Below are 18472 nucleotides of genomic sequence, written 5' to 3'. Positions count from 1 at the left end.
ACACAGAGATGAAGACTTTCTCAGGGCCACACAGGTGGTATGCATCGGAGTCAGGAATTGAACCCAGGTCTTTCTGTCTTCAAAAGCTGGCCCTCAATCCACTATACCAGGCTACATCTCATATTACAATACTAGGGCATGCCAATTTTTTAAAGTACAAGAGATGCTGATCAGAACTAAGGTGGCTAAGGTGGTCTCTTTCTATACATAGATTAGCCCTGAGTAACTTTAGAGAATTTGGGTTTCAACCATAGTAAAGTTACTGAGTGTCAAACAACTTATTTGGGTTACATTTACAACTGGTATGAGTTAATGCACAGAGAAACAGGACATGGGCCCAGGACTTTAGGGACATAGCATACTGTTTCTGTTTTCCTCCCTTCCTCCCTCCCTCCCTTCCTTCCTTCCTTCCTTCCTTCCTTCCTTCCTTCCTTCCTTCCTTCCTTCCTTCCTTCCTCCCTTTCTCCCTCTCTTTCTCCCTCTCTTACTCCCTTCTCCTTTTTTTTCCTTCCAAAACATGAATCAGTATATCATACTCAGTACGATGGGTGGGAAAGCACCAAGTCAACAGCCTGAGGAGGTGGGATGTGTCAGGTATAAGAAATAACACAGAGTGAGAATATCATGGCAAAGAGCTGTCAACTCATGCTGAGATTTTAAATAGGTAAATAAACAAATAAATATACAAAATCCCCAAAGTTTGAACTGAGGTGGTCTTTGAGGTCATCTAATCCAAGCTCCTCATCTTACAAAGGAAGAAAGTCGGTCTAGTGATTCCATCCAATACGCCTCCTAGCGCCCTGTGCCAGGCACTGAGTGAAATCTAATGGCTGTAAAATCACAGGTCTCAGAGCTGGGAAGTACTTCAGAAGCCACCCAATCCCACCAGGATGTGAAGGGAAAACTCTCCGCCCATACTGCCAAAAGGCAGTGAAGACCTCTAGTGAGGGTGGAGAGCTCATTTTTCCTGAAGTAGCCCAGCTCCTCCGTAGGGAGTTTTTCTTCACATTGAAATCAGCTCCCTCAAACCTTCCACTCATTGTTTCTAGTTCTGTCCTTTGGGGCCTGCCATGTAGAACAAGTCCCATCCCTCTTTTTGACTGTCCTTCAGACACTTGCCTTTCTTTGTATCCCCAACCATTAGTACATTGTGTGACATGTAACAGGCACTTGATAAATGTTTACTGACTGACAGCTGTCATGTCTGATCCTAAATCTCCATTTTTTCCCAAGCAAAATGTTTCCAAGAGATTCTCATCTTATATGATCTTTTGGCCCTTTACCATCCTGGTCATTCTTCTCTGGACTTTCTCCAGTTTACCAGTGTCCTTCTTAAACCCATGCTTAGGGAAGATATGGATCATTCTGTCATGAAGCTTATAATCTGGAAAGTTTACTTTCCCAAGGTCGCATGGCTGGTTAGGAATAGAACCCCAGAGCCATGAGTCTTGGTTGAGTGTTATTAGAACTATCCCATATTGACCATCTTCCCTCTCCTGAGTCACAATAACCTCCAGACTACAGAGGCCCTTGGACAATTTAGCATATGTCCTGTCCTATGTTGGCTTGCATGAAATATCCCATGCTGGCTGCAAACTTACGACCAAGTGCTGTAATGGATAGAGTGTTGGATTTATCCCTCTCCAGGCTGTGCTTTTGACTTTCAATCCAATCCAGTAAACATCAACTAAGGCCTATTATGTACCAGGCACTATGTTAAGCACTGGAGACATAATTAATGAAAAGAAAGACAGTTCCTGCCCTTAAAGAGCCTACAATCTAAAGAGGGGAGATAACACACAATAAGATTTAGGGAAGTGGGTATTGGGTGGGGATGGAGGGAGACCTGGAGACTCTCCTCCCTTGACTTTTGTGACATGGTTCTTTCTTGGTTTTCTTCCTCCTACTTGACTACACCTTCTCCAGATCTTTCACTGGTTCGTCTTCTGCCTTTAGCCCACTCAGTCTGGGTGTTTCCCCAAACTCTCTCCTGAGTCCTCTCTCAACACTCTTTGCTGAACTTTTCAATCAACCCCATGATTTCAGTTTATCACCTCTACGTAAATGGCTCCAAAATTGATTTCTCCAGCCCCAGTCCTTATTTTGAGACCTGGTACCATATTTCTAGTGGCACCATATTGTCTAGTGAGTATTTCCACCTGTTGTAGCCTCAAACTCATTATGTCAAAAACAATTTGCCATTTCTTCTAAACCTATCCTTTCCCCCAACTTTGCTGTCTCAGTTGATAGTATTACTAAGCTCAAAGTCATCTTCAACTCTTTCCTTTCTCTTATGCCTATTAAGATGGTCAGTTGAAATTGATTTTGCATTCAATTAAGTTAATAACTGTTAAAGTACCCACTACTATATATGTCAGGCACTGTGCTAGGTGACAAGGGGACAAAGAAAAAAGTAAAATGGTTCTGGCCTCAGAGATCTTGCTTTTTCACTTGGGTTGGGAGAAGGGGTACAACATTGTCCATCAGAATATAAGCTCCTCCAAGGCAAAGACTGTATTGTTTGCCTGAATTACTATTCCCAGTGCTAAACAAAGTTTTGGGTACATAAAAATTGCTTAATAAATTCTCTAATTTTCTAAAATGTAAATAAATAAGCATAATACAAGCTTTGAAAGAATTAGACTAAGGACAGAGAACCCCAAGAACTAGGGAAAGCAGGGAAATCTTTGTGGAGGAGGATTGTGGGAAGTGGAGAAAAGGAATGAGTACTTCTAGAAATTAGGGAAGATCTTTGAGAATCTATGGATTTGGGAAATGGAATATTGAATTTGAATAACACAGTTATCTTGTGAAGTAGTTAGATATAAAGGTAGGAGCTGAATGTGGAGGGGTCTTGAATACAGGTTAAAGAGTTTAGAGTAAATCCTCAAGGCAATGGGGAACCCTTGAAGAGTTTTTGAATAGATGAGTAACATGGTCACATCTATATCTTAGAAAAATTAGACAGGCAGGGATGCAAAAAACAAATCAGAATGGAAAGAAAAGTGAATCAGGAAAGATCTTCAAGGTTTCTATTTAAATAGGCCAGCAAAGTGATGAAGGCTTGCATTAGGTTGGTAGCAGTGGAAAAAGAGAGGAAGGGACAGATGCAAGAGATATAGAAGAGGTAGAATGAATAGGACTTTGCAACTGATTAGATATGAGACATGAGAGAGAGGAAAAGCTCAAAAATAGCACCATGGTTTTGGATGTAGGAGTCCAGGTGAATGGTGGTGCTCCTGACAGAAATGGTAGACAGAAATTGGATTCTCAATGGGCAGAGTCTAGAGAGAGGAGAAGAGGGCCAAGGGAAGAAACTTAGGCAACAAGCACCTTTAAGAGTCAAGAAAAGTAAAAGGAGTTGTGAAAGTAGGTATTGAAGGAAGAGTTAAAAACAAAGGATAGAGTGTGCTATCTCTGAAGGGAGGAGACAGCAAGAAGGATTGGTTAGCAAATAGTATAAAACACTTAATGGAGATGAAGGAGGAGAAGGAAGACCGAAAAGATTCATTTCATTTGTCAGGGAAGAGGTCATTGGATGACTTCAGCTACTGACGTTCCCCCCCACCCCAAGTTACTTTGTAGCTATTTTGTCTGCATCTTGTATACACTTAAATAAATACATGTTCACTTCCCCATTAGAACCTACTTGAAGGCAGGGACTATTTTTTCTTTCTTCTCCCTCCCTCTCTCTCTCTCTCTCTCTCTCTCTCTCTCTCTCTCTCTCCCTCCCTCCTTCCTCTCTTTCTTTCTCTCCCTTCCTCCCTTCCTTCTTCCCTTATTCCCTCTCTCCTTCCTTCCTTCCTTCCTTCCTTCCTTCCTTCCTTCCTTCCTTCCTTCCTTCCTTCCTTCCTTCCTTCCTTCCTTCCTTCCTTCCTTCCTTCCTTTCTTTCTTTCTTTCTTTCTTCTTTCTTTCTTTCTTTCTTTCTTTCTTTCTTTCTTTCTTTCTTTCTTTCTTTCTTTCCAGTTCTTAGCACAGTCCCTGGTACATAGAATTACATAATGAATGCTTATTGATTAACCAATTCTGAGAGATAGATTTCAATAGACTGGCGGCATCAGAGGCTAGTAATCAAGGCACTGGCAAGATCTGGTACATGTCTTCCTTCCTCTCCAATCACACTGCTAGTTCAGAATTTCATTTTTTCTCTCTGGGACTATTGTAACAGTCTTCTAACTGCACCCTCCCCATCACCCTGCCCCACCTTGTCAACTCTCCCTTCTTGAATGCGTGCTTCTTATAGCTTCCAAATCTTCCTAATGTACAAGTCTGACCATGCTATTCCTCCTTTCAAATGCCTTCAATGACTCCTCATGCATATCATTCAGGTTACTTAACCTGCCATTGAAAGCCCTGCCAAATCTGACCCCCATGGAGCTTTCCAGCCTTATTTCACTTTATTGTAATTTATGCATTCTACATTTCATCTCTACCTTTTTACCAGTTGTTCTTGAATTAATCTTGTCCTCTCCCATTTCTGTGTATTTATATAGACTAGTTCCCATCCCTAGAACACACTGCCATCACATTTCTGCCTGTCAAAATCCTCAAGACCCATTTGAGATACCACTTTCTCCACGAAGCCTTCTGTGATTCCCCCACATGAAAATTATTTTTCCATTTTAAAATGTCTTACAGCACTTCATCTATACTTGTCTTTTTCTCTTATCCTATTCTATCTTTTATCATCCTTATTTGTGCATATATTCTTTGCCACTTGAATATCATAAGCTCCTTGGGGGTAAAAGATTGTGTTATTTTTCATCTTTGTTTCCTGATTTTTAGACATGGTGTCTTTCACATTGTATGTGTTTAATAAGTGCTTGTTGGGTTAAACTCTGTGAAAAGTGAAAGGGGTGTGGAGCTGAGTAATTGGCAGCTTTATACCCTTCAGGCTATAAGAGATCAATCAGGATGTTGGCCCAGTGCTGGTAATTGGTGGAGAAACTGGTCCTTGAGGCAATGGAATATGGAGCATGTGGAGAGATACCCAGGGTGGAGAGACAGAGTTAGTGCGATGGAGAGAGTTAATAGTTGCCTGAGTCTATAGAGAGAAATAATGATCAGAGAGTGATGTGACTATGTGGAAGTGGAGAGACTGCAATATGTTGTAAGTGGGTGTGTGTTCAGGTGGGCAGACTTAAAGGTGTAGGTTCCCTGGAGTTTGTGAGTAATCTGCAGGGGTATAAACGCCTCAAGGATTGGATTCACCCTTGGGATGAGGCTTATTTGTGAGAGTGTGGGGATGGTGAAGAATTCAGGTCCAGCAAGGAGGTGGGCATCCGCAACAGGGCAGTGAGAAGGAATGCATGCTGGGTCCTAGTGCCATCCCCAGGGATTGATTCCAGCATTTAGGGACAGTGATGACAAGCCTTAAGAAAGACTACATATGAGCGAAATTATTCTGCTGTTATTCACACATGACACTCCATCTCTCACCCCTTTGTCTTTCCACAGGCTGTCTTTCATGTCTTGAATGTATTTTTTTCCTCTCCTCCATGTCTTAGGATCCCTAGAGTCCTGTAAAGCTGAGATCAGGCCTTTCCTGGTTGCCTTCCAGCTACTAGTGCTTCCTCCACCACCCCAAAATTCATTCTCTCTCTCTCTCTCTCTCTCTTTTTGTATATACAATCATTCCTACCACATTGAGACTTTCCCCATTGCAATTGCAATAGATTGTGGGTTGGCATAAGAAATGAAATGGGAATTTTTGGGGAGTTTTGTGGAAGCCATAGACAACACGTGAAGAACAGTAGACAACCTAGAACCTATACTTAACCAAAATTTTACAACAAAGTACTGTAAACACCCCATAGAAGACAAAGAAAAAATTCAGACTTCTTCTCTGGTATGAAGGGAAGGCCAAACAATTTTAAATGGATTTTCCAGATTGCACAGGATGGTGGGGACCACACTCCTAACCACGATGTTGTGGAAAGGATAACTGTACCTGTTCTTCAAATAGAATGGAAGCTCTTTCAAAGGCAGGGAATGTTGCTTTTTTTGTATTAGTATTCCCACCCTCTGGTGTAGTGCCTGACACATGGGAAGTGCTTAATAACTGCTTGTTGACCAATTGATTGATTGGCTCCTAGTAGTCTCTAAATGAGAAAAAAGAAGGGTCTGGCATTGGGAGCATGTAGGATAAAGTGACTCTTTGTTTGGAGTATGAGCTTGAGAGAAGAGCAGAAGCTGGCCTTTGCTATTCAAATTTGTTGCTGAATTCTCTGCCTCTGGATCCCACCAGTTGGTGGAGATTGAGAGGATGTATTAGATCAGGTTGAACATTGAACTTGGGAAATTCAGTGCCATTTTATTTTGGTGTGGGGAGTATGGCTTCCTCCTTTGGCCTGAATGGATATGCTAAGGACCTCTGACCTTTGAGAAGAGTACATTGGTCCATGAGTGCAGTTCACTTTTCGCAATCATGTCTTCTCTGTCTGTGATGATGACGGAGGTTTTAAACTGTGACAAGTTTTCATAAGGTGACCCACTTCAAACATTCACTGCTCACCAGCCCTTTAAACAGGCTGCTACATAAGAATTGAGGGGTTTCCATGCTGTGCACACGGCACAGCATGGAAATTAGCCCTGCTGTGTGAATCAGCCCATTCTGTACTAAGAAGATTGAAATTCATGCTGTTCATCATAAGACAAGGAACTGATATAATGATTGAATACATGTGACTGCCGTGATTCTATACCAGGCCAATCCTGCCTGCTGACTGTCCTCCTATTATGCATGGAATTTAAAAATTATTATTAATCACCACCATTTACACAGCACCTGCAGTGAGGCCTCAGGCTATAGAATAGCACTAAAGAAAATGCAATCCCAGTTCAACTGTGTGGATGCTGGTCAAAGCCAGATAGAGAAGGAAGCTGGGTGGAACCCCACCAAATTAGACCTTCCATCATGGTGGGTAGGGTGATCAGTGTCCAAAGGCATTTTATACCCCAACCCCAGCCCCTTTCACAATGTTGTCCACAGGGTCCCAGGTTGCATCTTGTGGGCAAGAACGTTCTGGACATTGGGGTCTTCTTTGGGTCATGCCAAAGTTATAGATAACATCTCCACAAAGCAGGATGGGGGAAAGTTCCCATGATACTGATGTACTGGGGAGAGGGAAGTGGTTTTTTAACCTGGAGCATGTGAACTAAAAAAAAGCTATTTTTCAATATGATTGGTTTCTCTGGTGGTTTTATGGATTGTATTTTATGTATATCAAAGCATCATTTTTAGAAGGGGCCCATAATCTTCACCAAATATCCCAAGGGGTACATGGAACAAGAAGGCTGAGAACCCCTGGGACAGAAGAATAATTTCTGGTTGGTCTTGTATTTATCAGTGACTTGGATCTAGACATAGGTGGCATGTGCATCTAATTTTAAGATGAAAGATTAAAGGGAGAGATAGCTATCCAAAAAGTTAGAACCTAGAACTGCATTGAATGAGATAAAATTTAATGCAGATAAATGTAAAGTCTGGGACAGTGGGTTAAAAAATCAACTTCACAAGTCCAAGATAGGGATGTGTGGCTTGATAGAAGTGTCACTGAAAAGAAAATTGTTGGTTTGCTTTTCAGTGGACTGCAAATTCAATCTGAATCATTGGTAAGATGTGGCAGTCCAAAAGGCTGTCTTAGGCTGAATTAAGAGTGTCCAGAATGAGAGAGATGATAATGCTATGTCTTACTTTGCTTGGTTAGACCATATCTGGAGAATTATGTTCCACTCTAGACATCACATTTTAGGAAGGACATTTATAAGCTACAGAACATCTCACATTAGATTATGGGGATGGTGATGAACCTTGAGGTCACGTACACAAAGATCAGTTAAAGGAAGCAGGGATTTTTAAATTGGAGAAGATTAACTCTCTTCAAATATTTAGGTTTATAATGCTTGATTCAGGTGGGAGAATCAAGAGGGTCAGCCCTGGATCCAGGCTGCCAGACTGTGGTCTCTGTCTCATCCCTACAATCTTCTCCTATGCTCTGGGGACCTTACTTGGGTCAGATGCATCTCACGTCTCCTGTCTGGACTCCCTGAGGTTATACCTGTCTGCTATGAGTTGGGCCTTCCGGGCCTCATTGGACACAACATCACCACTTGTCATGAGGTTCAACCTTTAGGGAGGTCCAACCTTGTACTGTCTCCCTCCTCATCTGCCTCCCTCAATGGACCTCTCTCTATATACACTGATACTTTTGCCTGGACTTATTCTTCAAGAGTTAGCATACTTTCACCCTAAGTGGTACAGTGGATAGAGTGCCAGGCCTGAATTCAGGAAGACTCATCTTTCTGAGTTCAAATCTGCCCTCAAATATTTACCAGCTGTGTGATTCTGGGCAAGTCACTTAACCCTGTTTGCCTCAGTTTCCTCATCTGTAAAATGAGCTGGAGAAGGAAATGTCAAACTTCTCCAGTATATCTGCCATGAAAATCCCAAATGGGATCATGAGCCTAACTTTCCAGTTCTTTGATCTACTCAGTTCTCATGACCTACACTTCCATTCCCCCTCAGCTACTCACAGAAATTGTTATACCCTTGATTTGCCATTACCTGGAAAAATGTCCATTTCCATGTTCATGAACTCTGGGATTCCTTTATCAGCAAATCAGACTTATGACCCCTACCCCTGTCCTTTACTTTACCATGACCTTCGGTTCCTCCACCCCTCAGTTCTCTCCCAGTCCATCACCACATCCTTTGGTTATATTCTCCTCCAACCATTCACAACTTGGCTACTTGCTACTTTTCCAGTATTTTCACACTTCACTACTCCTCTCCATGTACTCTGTGATCCAGCCACAGTGGCCTTCTTACAGTCTCTCAGAAAGGACATGCCATCTCTCTCTGAGCTTTTTCTTTGGCTGACTCTCCTTTTTCACCTCTGCCTCCTGCCAGTCAATCAGTCAATCAATAGTAAATATCTATTGTTTGTGCCAGACCTTGTGCGAAGCTTTTCTGGCCTCTTTCAAGCCTCAGCTCCAATCCCACCTCCTTCAAAAGGCCTTTTCCTTCTCAATTGCTAGTGGCTTCCCTCTGAAATTTCTTCTTATTTATAATGTAAATATCTCATACTTAGTTGTTTATGTATTGTCCCTCCCATTTACAGTGAGCTCTTTGAGGGCAGGGACCACATTTTTGTCCTTATTTTTGTGCCTGGCACTTTCCCTGGTGCATAGTAGGCACTTAGTAATTGCTTGTTGACTGCACAAAGGGGAAGGGAATTATTAATCAAGGGGATGAAGAATGTGACATAGAGGAGCTGGGTTGGGGGGGCTGGAATGATAGCTGGAACAAAGCTTTAAGAGGAAACAGGAAGAAATGGAATCAAGGCTGAAGACAAAGGGATTTTCCTATGTGAGAAAGAGAGATATCTCTTATTCTGAGATGAGAGGGAAGGGAAAAAGAGTGGATGTAATACTGAAAGATGTTGAGGAATGGGGGAAGAAGATTGAGGATTCTTGTAATAATAGTGAACATAATATACAAGGTGTCCCAAAATTCTTAGTGTAATTTTCAGCTTTAATAGCTTAAAACTACCTTGTGAGGTAGGCGCTTTTATTATGCCCATTTTACAGATTAAGAAATTGAGGCTGGGAAAGATTAAGTGACTTGTCCAGGGGCATACAGATAGTAACACTATGTGAGGCAGGTTTTGAACTTAGGTCTTCCTGACTGCAAGTCCATCCCTCCGTCTATCCACTATCATCTTCTCAATGAAGTAGGAAGCTAAGCCATCTCCTTTAAGAGCATGAGTTGGAGGCTGAGAAGAGAGGAAAATGTGAAAACATCCTCCTTCTGTCATGACCCCTGTTTCCTTTATTGAATCTTCTGAGGTTCTCCTCAAATGTCCCATAGTACTTGGCCTGGTTCTGTCCATGGTACTTATTCCATTCTCTTACATGCTATAATTGTGTGTGTGTGTGTATCTTACGTCTCTTCTCTTCTTGCTACCTACTATGTACATAGATCTTTGCTAAGTTATGGAGGACATATAAAGTTCAAATAAGATGAAGTCTTGCTCTCCTTCCCATAGGCAATGGTGCAGCCAAACTGTTTTTTTTTTCTTGGATCCTCCTACATGGCGTTCCATCTCTCATCTCTATGGCTTTGCATGGGCCATCGCTCGTCCCTGGAACTCTCTGCTCCCCTCTCTTCACCTCCTAGCTTCCCTGGATTCCTTCAAGAGTTAGCTTACAGGCTTACTTTCTGCAAGAAGCCTTTCTCAATCCTCCCTTAATGCTAGTATCTTCTCTCTGTTGATTATCTTCAATTTATTCTATGTATTGTATGTACATAGTTGTATATTGTCTTCCCCATTAGACTGCGAGCTCCTTGAGGGCAGGAACTGCCTTTTTTTGTACCCCCAATGCCTACTACAATGCCTGACACACGGTAGGCACTTGATAAATGCTTATTGACTGTCAACTGATTAGGTTTATATGGCACCTACATAAATAATCATAATATAAAAGAATACATGATCAGTGCATCGGAGAGGTTCAAAGAAATGCTATGTGAATTTGTGGGGGATGGTGAAGGTTACTATGGAAGTGGGATATTGGGATCAAAAAGTCTGTTGGATGAAGGGGCATTTGGCAGGTAAGACTGTAGACTCCTTGAGAGTGGGGTCTACAGCTTGTCCATCTTTCTGTCTCTAGTGTCTAATGCTGTTAGTTCCTCATACATTGCAGGTATACAGTAAGTGTTTGGGTTGAATTGAAAAAAAATTAAAAAGATCTTGCTGCAACAGATGATCTTGATGACAGCGGAGACTATTTTTGGTGTTGACTTTATTTAGTTAAGCAATAAAGAAGCCAACTCACTTTTAACTTGCCCAATGTGGGACCATCTAGTGATGCTTGGGCCCCTGCCTTGCATCTCTCCTCAGCTCGTGCCCTAACACTGCCCTAGGGAGGGTTTGATTCCTTCTTATTCTCCTTTCTCATACTGGCTTTCTTTTTTCAGACCAGCTGAAAACAGTGAGAAGGGCTAGAATTTCCTTCCCATTCCAATCAACTTTCTGTTGAACAGCTGAACAGGTCAGCAGAGAGGTGCGCCCCCCCCTCCCCTCTCCTCAGCCTTGCCAGCCGCTACCAGTCTGGGGACCGAGGGGGAAATGACTAAAAATTGAACTGAGGCCTCCCATGGGGCAGTGACGAGCCCTAGCCCATTTTTAGCACCTTTGAATGTGAAAATGTCTCTCAGTAGGATGTCCCCCCTCACTGTTTGTTTAGTGATGTGATCAAGAAATGGACACGATTTTCTGGGATTATTCCTGCCAGACACTAAATTACTTTCCCAAGCACAAGCCCTTTTGATTTTTTTTTCATCATGCATTTTAATTTTTTTTTTTTATTGCACCAAGGATGCTGTGCCGCCTTGATCCTGTTGAAGCTATTTCCCCACTCAATTCCAGGGGAAGTGAGACAAGTGAGTTCCCTGGGGACCAAGGCCCTGTTCACTTAGTCCTGGAACTTCTTGGTAGTCGGCCATATGCTAGGGAAGTTTGGGACAGCAGGATGCTTTGAGCCTTTAATCAGCCTGCTGGTTGGCTCCCCCTACTCAATACATCTTAGTGGCTCCCTATTGCCTTCCGGAAAAAAATATAAAATCCTTGGTTTGGCTTTTAAGTCCTTCACAACCTGACTCCAACCTTTATTTCCAGCCTCATTATATACCTCACGTCCTTTCACATACTCTGTGATGAAGCCAAATTGGCCCTCTCTCTCTCATTTTCATGGTTTTATGCTGGCCAATCCCTCACATCTGAATGCCCTCCTTCCTTATCACTATCTCCTAGAATTCCTTACTTCCTTCAAGACTCGATCAAATACCACCTTCTGCACAAGGGTTTTTCTGGCCTAGTGCTAGCACCCTCTATCCCCAATCCTCTCGCATTTCTGTTGTATTCATTCTGTATATACGGACATGTTGTTTACTGGGGGTTTTGCAGGTTAAGTGAATTGCCATGGGTCACAGAAATGACCCTTATCAGGAATAAGACCTGAATCTAGGTTGTAGTAATCAGGTGGCCCTGAGTCAGTCCCTTTAACCTCTCTCAGCCTCAGTTTCCTCATCTGTAAAATGGGGATAATAATAGCACCTACCTCCCAGGGTTCTGGTGAGAAGGAAATGAGGTAACCTAGGTGAAGTATTTTCTATACCTTAAAGCCAACATATAAATGCTAGCTCTTATTGTTGTTGCAGTTATGAAGCATTTAGTTTTTACACACATTCTCTTTGATCCTCACAATCACTTCATAAGGTGGAGGATAATAAGGATTATTGTCATTTTCATAAAGGAAAAAGTCTCAGAGAGGTTAAGGAACTTGCCCATGGTCACACAGCTGATCAATGGGGAAAATTGGGACTGGAGTCCAAAGTTTTCTGACTGCCTATTTTCTTCCCCTCCACAGAACAATGTATTATGCTTTATATTTCACTCAGTGCTATGCATATTTTTTTCTTTTCTTGCCTAGATCTATGATTTCTTAGAGGTAAAGTGCTTCCAGGAAGTAACTTTTGTTTTTTATCAATGCAGATTGGTATTATTATTATTATTATTATTATTATTATTATTATTATTTTACAACTGACAACCTCACAGAGCTGCTACATACATTAAGAACCAAAAAAAATTTGTTGACCGATAGCTGAATGGCTTGCTGAAGAAGCTGGTAAATGAAGATTTACAAAATACTTGGTAGTATGATGTTCTAGAGGAAGAGGGCTGTTGTTGAGAATATTAGAAAATCCCCAGATGCTAAGCTTTTGGCCTTTTCTGTCTTCTGATTTACTGGAGCGAGTTACCAGAGAGGGAAAAAAAAGCCCCACAAAATCTTATGTGTTAGTGCTTCAGTATCATCTCCAATATGTTGGGCATTTCACTTCAGTGGTCTCTATTCCCTTAATCCTAGAGAAAGATCTACAGGGAATGCTGAAGTATAAGCAAAATCCTTGTCCAAGAAGCTGAGATGCTCAGACTTCCGAGGTCAGCAATGTCATCCATCAATGTTCGACGTTCATCCTTCAATGACTTAAGACTGGAATCCCACTTCTGTTCACGTGACTTCCATACTCATAAGACTGATAGACCTCAGCTGTGGAAAAGTCTGAAACCGTGTGAGAGGTATACGTGCCTACACTGGAGGGGAAGATAGCATCTTACAAGCAGGGTGGGGTAAGAGGGTGCAGGTATAGCTTGCCTTTTTTAACGCGGTCTTGTGGAAATGAGGGCAACCCCTATGGGAATCAAACTTTCACACATCAGTTTCTTGCAGTCCAAATTCTCAGAGTGGTGCGTTGCAATGTGGGGACAGGTTCAAACAAGCAAAACTGGACTCTTCTTGGATTGGCGTCTCCTGTAAACACTCAAATCCCTGGTTGGCCATGTCAAATCTCAGCAATTTAGATCAAGAACTTCTAAATTATCTAGAGAAAACAAAATTCTTGTTCTCCAGCTATGAATAAGAATCTTTCTTTCAGCAGGAGTTGGTGGTGGTAAAAAGGAGTAACCCAAATATGGAACAAAGAAATATCAACTGTGCTTCACTAAAAGACCTGATTGGTGGCACATTTCTCAGTGCCTGCCACATAGGAGGTGCTTAATAAATGCTTGGTGGCTGACTGACTCTCCTGCTGTCTTCCTAATCTCTTCCTCATTCCCCAAGTCTCTGTGTTGTTTTCCTCTAGGCTGTAGTACCTTCTGACCCTTCCCCATCCTCCACCACCCAGGGCTGTTCCCAGTCAGAAGTCCTCAGTGCTGCCTCCTTCAAGGGGAATATTCTGTACATGGATCCCCTCATTCATAGAGTCTCTCCTGTTTTTATCAGCCCCCACTGGGTTTTCTGGCTTCTCAAAATTTCCCAGGTGTTTCAAAGTTCTCCTTTGCCCCATTATACCCTATCCCGTGTTGTATTTGTCTGTGTATGTGTCCTATAGAATCTAAGTTTCTTGAGCACAAGAGATTGTTACTTTTTAAAAAAAATCATTATATCTCTGGTATCTTGTACTGTTCAAAAGATTGAGGATATATATGTATATATGTGTGCATATATATATGCATATGCTATACATACACATGTACACAAACATTTTTGGATCAAGGAGATATGTATGTGTGTGATATATGTGTGTGGGTATGTATGTGTGTATATGTATATATCTCCTTAGTCCAAAAAACCTGTGTGTTCACCTCTCTCTCTCTCTCTCTCTCTCTCTCTCTCTCTCTCTCTCTCTCTCTCTCTCTCTCTCTCTCTCTCTCTCTCTCTCTCTCTCCTATCTATCTATCTATCTATCTATCTATCTATCTATCTATCTATCCATCCATCCATCTATCCATCTATCCTTGGTCTTTTGAACAGTAGAAGACACCAGGGATGTAACAATAAAAAAAGATCCCCTGTACTCAAGAAATTTATATTCTATATTGAATAATATTCTTATAGTCTCTATATTATATATCAACCTGCTTCCAAAATGTGTATAATAAAACATAAAAAATAAGCTAATATGCATTGGCTGAATAGATTTTTACGTTATACACACATATGTATGTACATGCACACATGTGAATGTTATATAAATGCACACATACATATACATATCCACACCACATAAACACAATGCGATATGCATATATGCATATAGTACAAAAATATTAAGGCAACACATATTTGCTTATATATTTTACGTTCTATTATATATATTTTTGGGCCACATAGTATTTGTTTTATTTTTATATACTTATTACCTTAATAGATACTTTTGGACCATGTGTTAGCATACATATATGTATGACCACACATACACACACTCACTCACACATACATATCTCCATGCTAGAAATTCCCAGTGATAAACTTCCTCTATCAATGCAGATTGGCACTTTCTTTGCCAATTTCTCCTAAGTTACCAATGATCTCTCAATGATCAGTTGATAGATCTGCTAATCCAATGGCCTCTTTCCAGGCCTCATCCTTTTTGTTTTTTCTGCCACCTTTGACACTGATCACCTTCTTCTCTAGGATATTTTCTTCTCTCTAAGTTTTTGTGGCACTGATCCCTTTGTCCTTTTGCCTGGTGGCACCTTCTTAGCCTCCTTTGTTGATTCTTCATCCATGTTGCCCACTGACAATGGATGGCTGTAAGGCTCTGTCTTTGACCTTTGGTTGCTTTCCTCTCTGTATTAGTTTAGTTCACTTGGTGATTGCTTTCTCTCTTCATGGGTTCAATGATTAACTCTATACAGGTACTTCCCATGTCTATATATCTGGCCCTAGTCTCTGTCCTGAGCTTTAGTCCCGTACTACTAATTCCCCATTGGACATATTGCACTGAATATCTTGTAGGTATCTAAAAATCAACATGTCCAACCAGAACTCATCTTTTACTCCAAAAAATTTCTCAACTTCCTGTTGCTTTCAAGGGTACCACCATCCTCCCAGTCATCCAGGCCTGCAACCTCAGCATCATCTTTGACAACTCACTCTCTACCTCCCAGAAGCAGTGATGGGATAAGCCTGCATCTTTCTTACTACGGGTGGAAGTTCCCAACTTTCTATTGCATGTCTGATCTCCTCTCCTTTTCTTTTTTTTCAAGGTTATATATGTACATTCATGTTAAAAATATTTCCACATTAGTCATGTTGTGAAAGAAGAATAAGAACAAAAAGGAAAAATGATGAGAAAGGAAAAAAAAACAAAAAAGAGAGAGAAAATAGTATGCTTTAATCTCCATTCAGATTGCATGATTCTTTCTCTGGATGTGATTAGCATTTTCCATTGTGAGTATTTTGGAATTGTCTCAGATCATTGCATTGCTGAGAAGAGCTAAGCCCATTATAGTTAATCATTGTACAATGTTGCTGGTGCTGTGTACAATGTTCTCTAGTTCTGCTCACTTCACTCAGCATCAGTTCATGTAAGTCTTTTCAGGTTTTTCTGAAATCAGCCTGCTCACCATTTCTTATAGAACAGTAGTATTTCATTATATTCACATAGCACAACTTGGTCAGCCATTTCCCAATTGATGGGCATTTCCTCAATTTTTAATTATTTGCCATTACAAAAAGAGCTATGAATATTTTTGTACATGTGGGTCTTTTCCCCTTTTTTATGATCTCTTTGGGATACAGCCCTAGTAGTGGTATTGCTGGATGAAAGGATATGCACAGTTTGATTTGCCCTTTGGACATAGTTTCAAATTGCTCTCCAGAATGGTTGGATCAATTCACAGCTCTACCAACAATGCATTAATGTTCCAATTTTCTCACATCATCTCCAAAATTTATCATTTGCCTTTTCTGTTGTATTGGCCAATCAATAGTGATTTAGAACATTTTTTCATACGATTATAGATAGCTTTAATTTCTTCATCTGAAAACTGCCTGTTCACATCCTTTGACCATTTATCAATCGGGGACTGACTGATCAAGTTGTGATATATGAATGTAATGGAATACTATTGTTCCATAAGAAATGACGAGCAGGCTGATTTCGGAAAAATCTGGAAAGCCTTACATGAACTGATGCGGAGTGAAGTGAGAATAAGGAGAACATTGTACACAGCAACGCATTTGCTTGTATTCTTATAAATTTGACTTGGTTCTCTATACATTTTAGAAATGAGGCCTTTATCAGAGACACTGGCTGTAAAAATTGTTTCCCAGCTTGCTGCTTGCCTTCTAATTTTGGTTGCATTGGTTTTGTTTGTGTAAAACCTTTTTAATGTAATTTCATATAATCAAAATTATCCATTTTGCATTTCATAATGTTCTGTATCTCTTATTTGGTCATAAATTCTTCCCTTCTCCATAGATCTGACAGGTAAACTATTCCTTGCTCTCCTAATTTGCCTATGGTATTATCCCTTATGTCTAAATCATGTACCCATTTTGACCTTATCTTGATATGGGATATGAGGTGTTGGTCTATGTGTAGTTTCTGCCACACTATTTCCCAGTTTTCCCAACAGTTTTTGATAAATAGTGAGTTCTTATCCAAGAAGCTGGAGTCTCTGGATCTGATTTGCTTTTCTAGTCTTATGACTCTGATCTCAGCCAAAACTGGAATTTCTGGGTCACAGACCATAAGGTGGGTTCCTAGCTAGAGCCCAGAAGTCCCCACTCTTTTAATAGAGATCTCTTCATCTGTGCAGCCACCAGCTCCATTAGCTTTCCCTTCACTTTCACTAATTAGTCCTTGAAAGCTGAGAGCTCTATCGCTAGTAGCTAAATGCATTGGTAGTCCAACTTATGTACAAAAGTCAACAACAAACAGGGAATTATAGACTAGGTGTTTTTTCACCCTTCTGGGAAGCTTTTTTTTAGCACCTGTTGAGCTAATCCTTCTGCCTGAATGGGAACTTGCTCTCTGTCCCATAGAGAAAATGACCCATACATGGTCAGGAAGGCTCTTGCCACCTGATATCTTATCACCTGACCCTCCTCCCTATCTACAGGGCTCTTCTCCCAGTTATTCTCAGTTATGACTGAGAATAAGGAGGCTGTCTCATCTCACCCCAACCTGCTATAACTGTGCCAAATGTTGTTCGTGCCCTTATATTAGCACTCTCCTAGTTCAGGTTTGATGTTGAGATGAAATGAGGTACTCCCAAATCATTGAACAGTTAACAAAAGGTTTACTCTGCTCTAACACTACAGGGATATAGTGACACTTAGCTGCTTTGGCTGCTTCCCCCTCAGTGGAAATGCATCTGGTCATCAGGGCAGAATATGATGAAGGACACAGCTATTTGTGTGGCATATGACAGCCACCAAGTCAGAGAGGTATAGACTCCAAGTGGCTGGGTCTTTTGGTGATCAGGAAGCTGCATTAAGGAAGATGGGCCAATCAGATCTTAGGATAGCTTTGTCTCCTTTTAGGAAAATCTTATTTAAGGAAGGGTCCTTCTCATGCTGTGGATAGGCCAGAAAGCAGCTTTGTCAAGGAAATCCTGGTGAATTTTAGTCCCATTTAGAGCAGGAATAATGCTTTTGCCTTTCTTTATTTCCCCAGAGCTTAGCGCAGTGCCTGACACATATTAAGCCCTTTCTCTTGACTTGACTGTTGGACTCAGGTGTAGTCAGACGATTTGGACTTGATGGTTGGCAATTGTACTTGTTCCTTTTGGGATTTTTGGCAAGTTCTTTAATCTCTCTGGGCCTCAGTTTCCTCATGTGTAAAATGAGTGGTCTGGCCTTGATGTCCCCTTGAAGTCCTTTCTAGTTCTAGACCTATGATCTTTCACTGAAAGAGTCACCTGCCACATGCTCTGGTAAGGAGAAGCCGTGTATTTATGTATGTATGACCAGATTTCCACGCCCACTTTTATCACAGTCAGATGCTTTGGGTTGTAATATCAGCTATGCAATGACAGCTTTCATACGACCGTGTTTGCCAGACAGTATCAAGAATGTGACAACTTATGCATATTGAAGCAAGTTCTTCCCCAT

The sequence above is a fragment of the Phascolarctos cinereus genome, unplaced genomic scaffold (genome assembly GCF_003287225.1).
Source record: "Phascolarctos cinereus isolate Bilbo 61053 unplaced genomic scaffold, phaCin_HiC Scaffold_5;HRSCAF=322, whole genome shotgun sequence".
Taxonomy (NCBI): Eukaryota; Metazoa; Chordata; class Mammalia; order Diprotodontia; family Phascolarctidae; genus Phascolarctos; species Phascolarctos cinereus.
Note: the sequence above shows the minus strand (reverse complement) of the source record.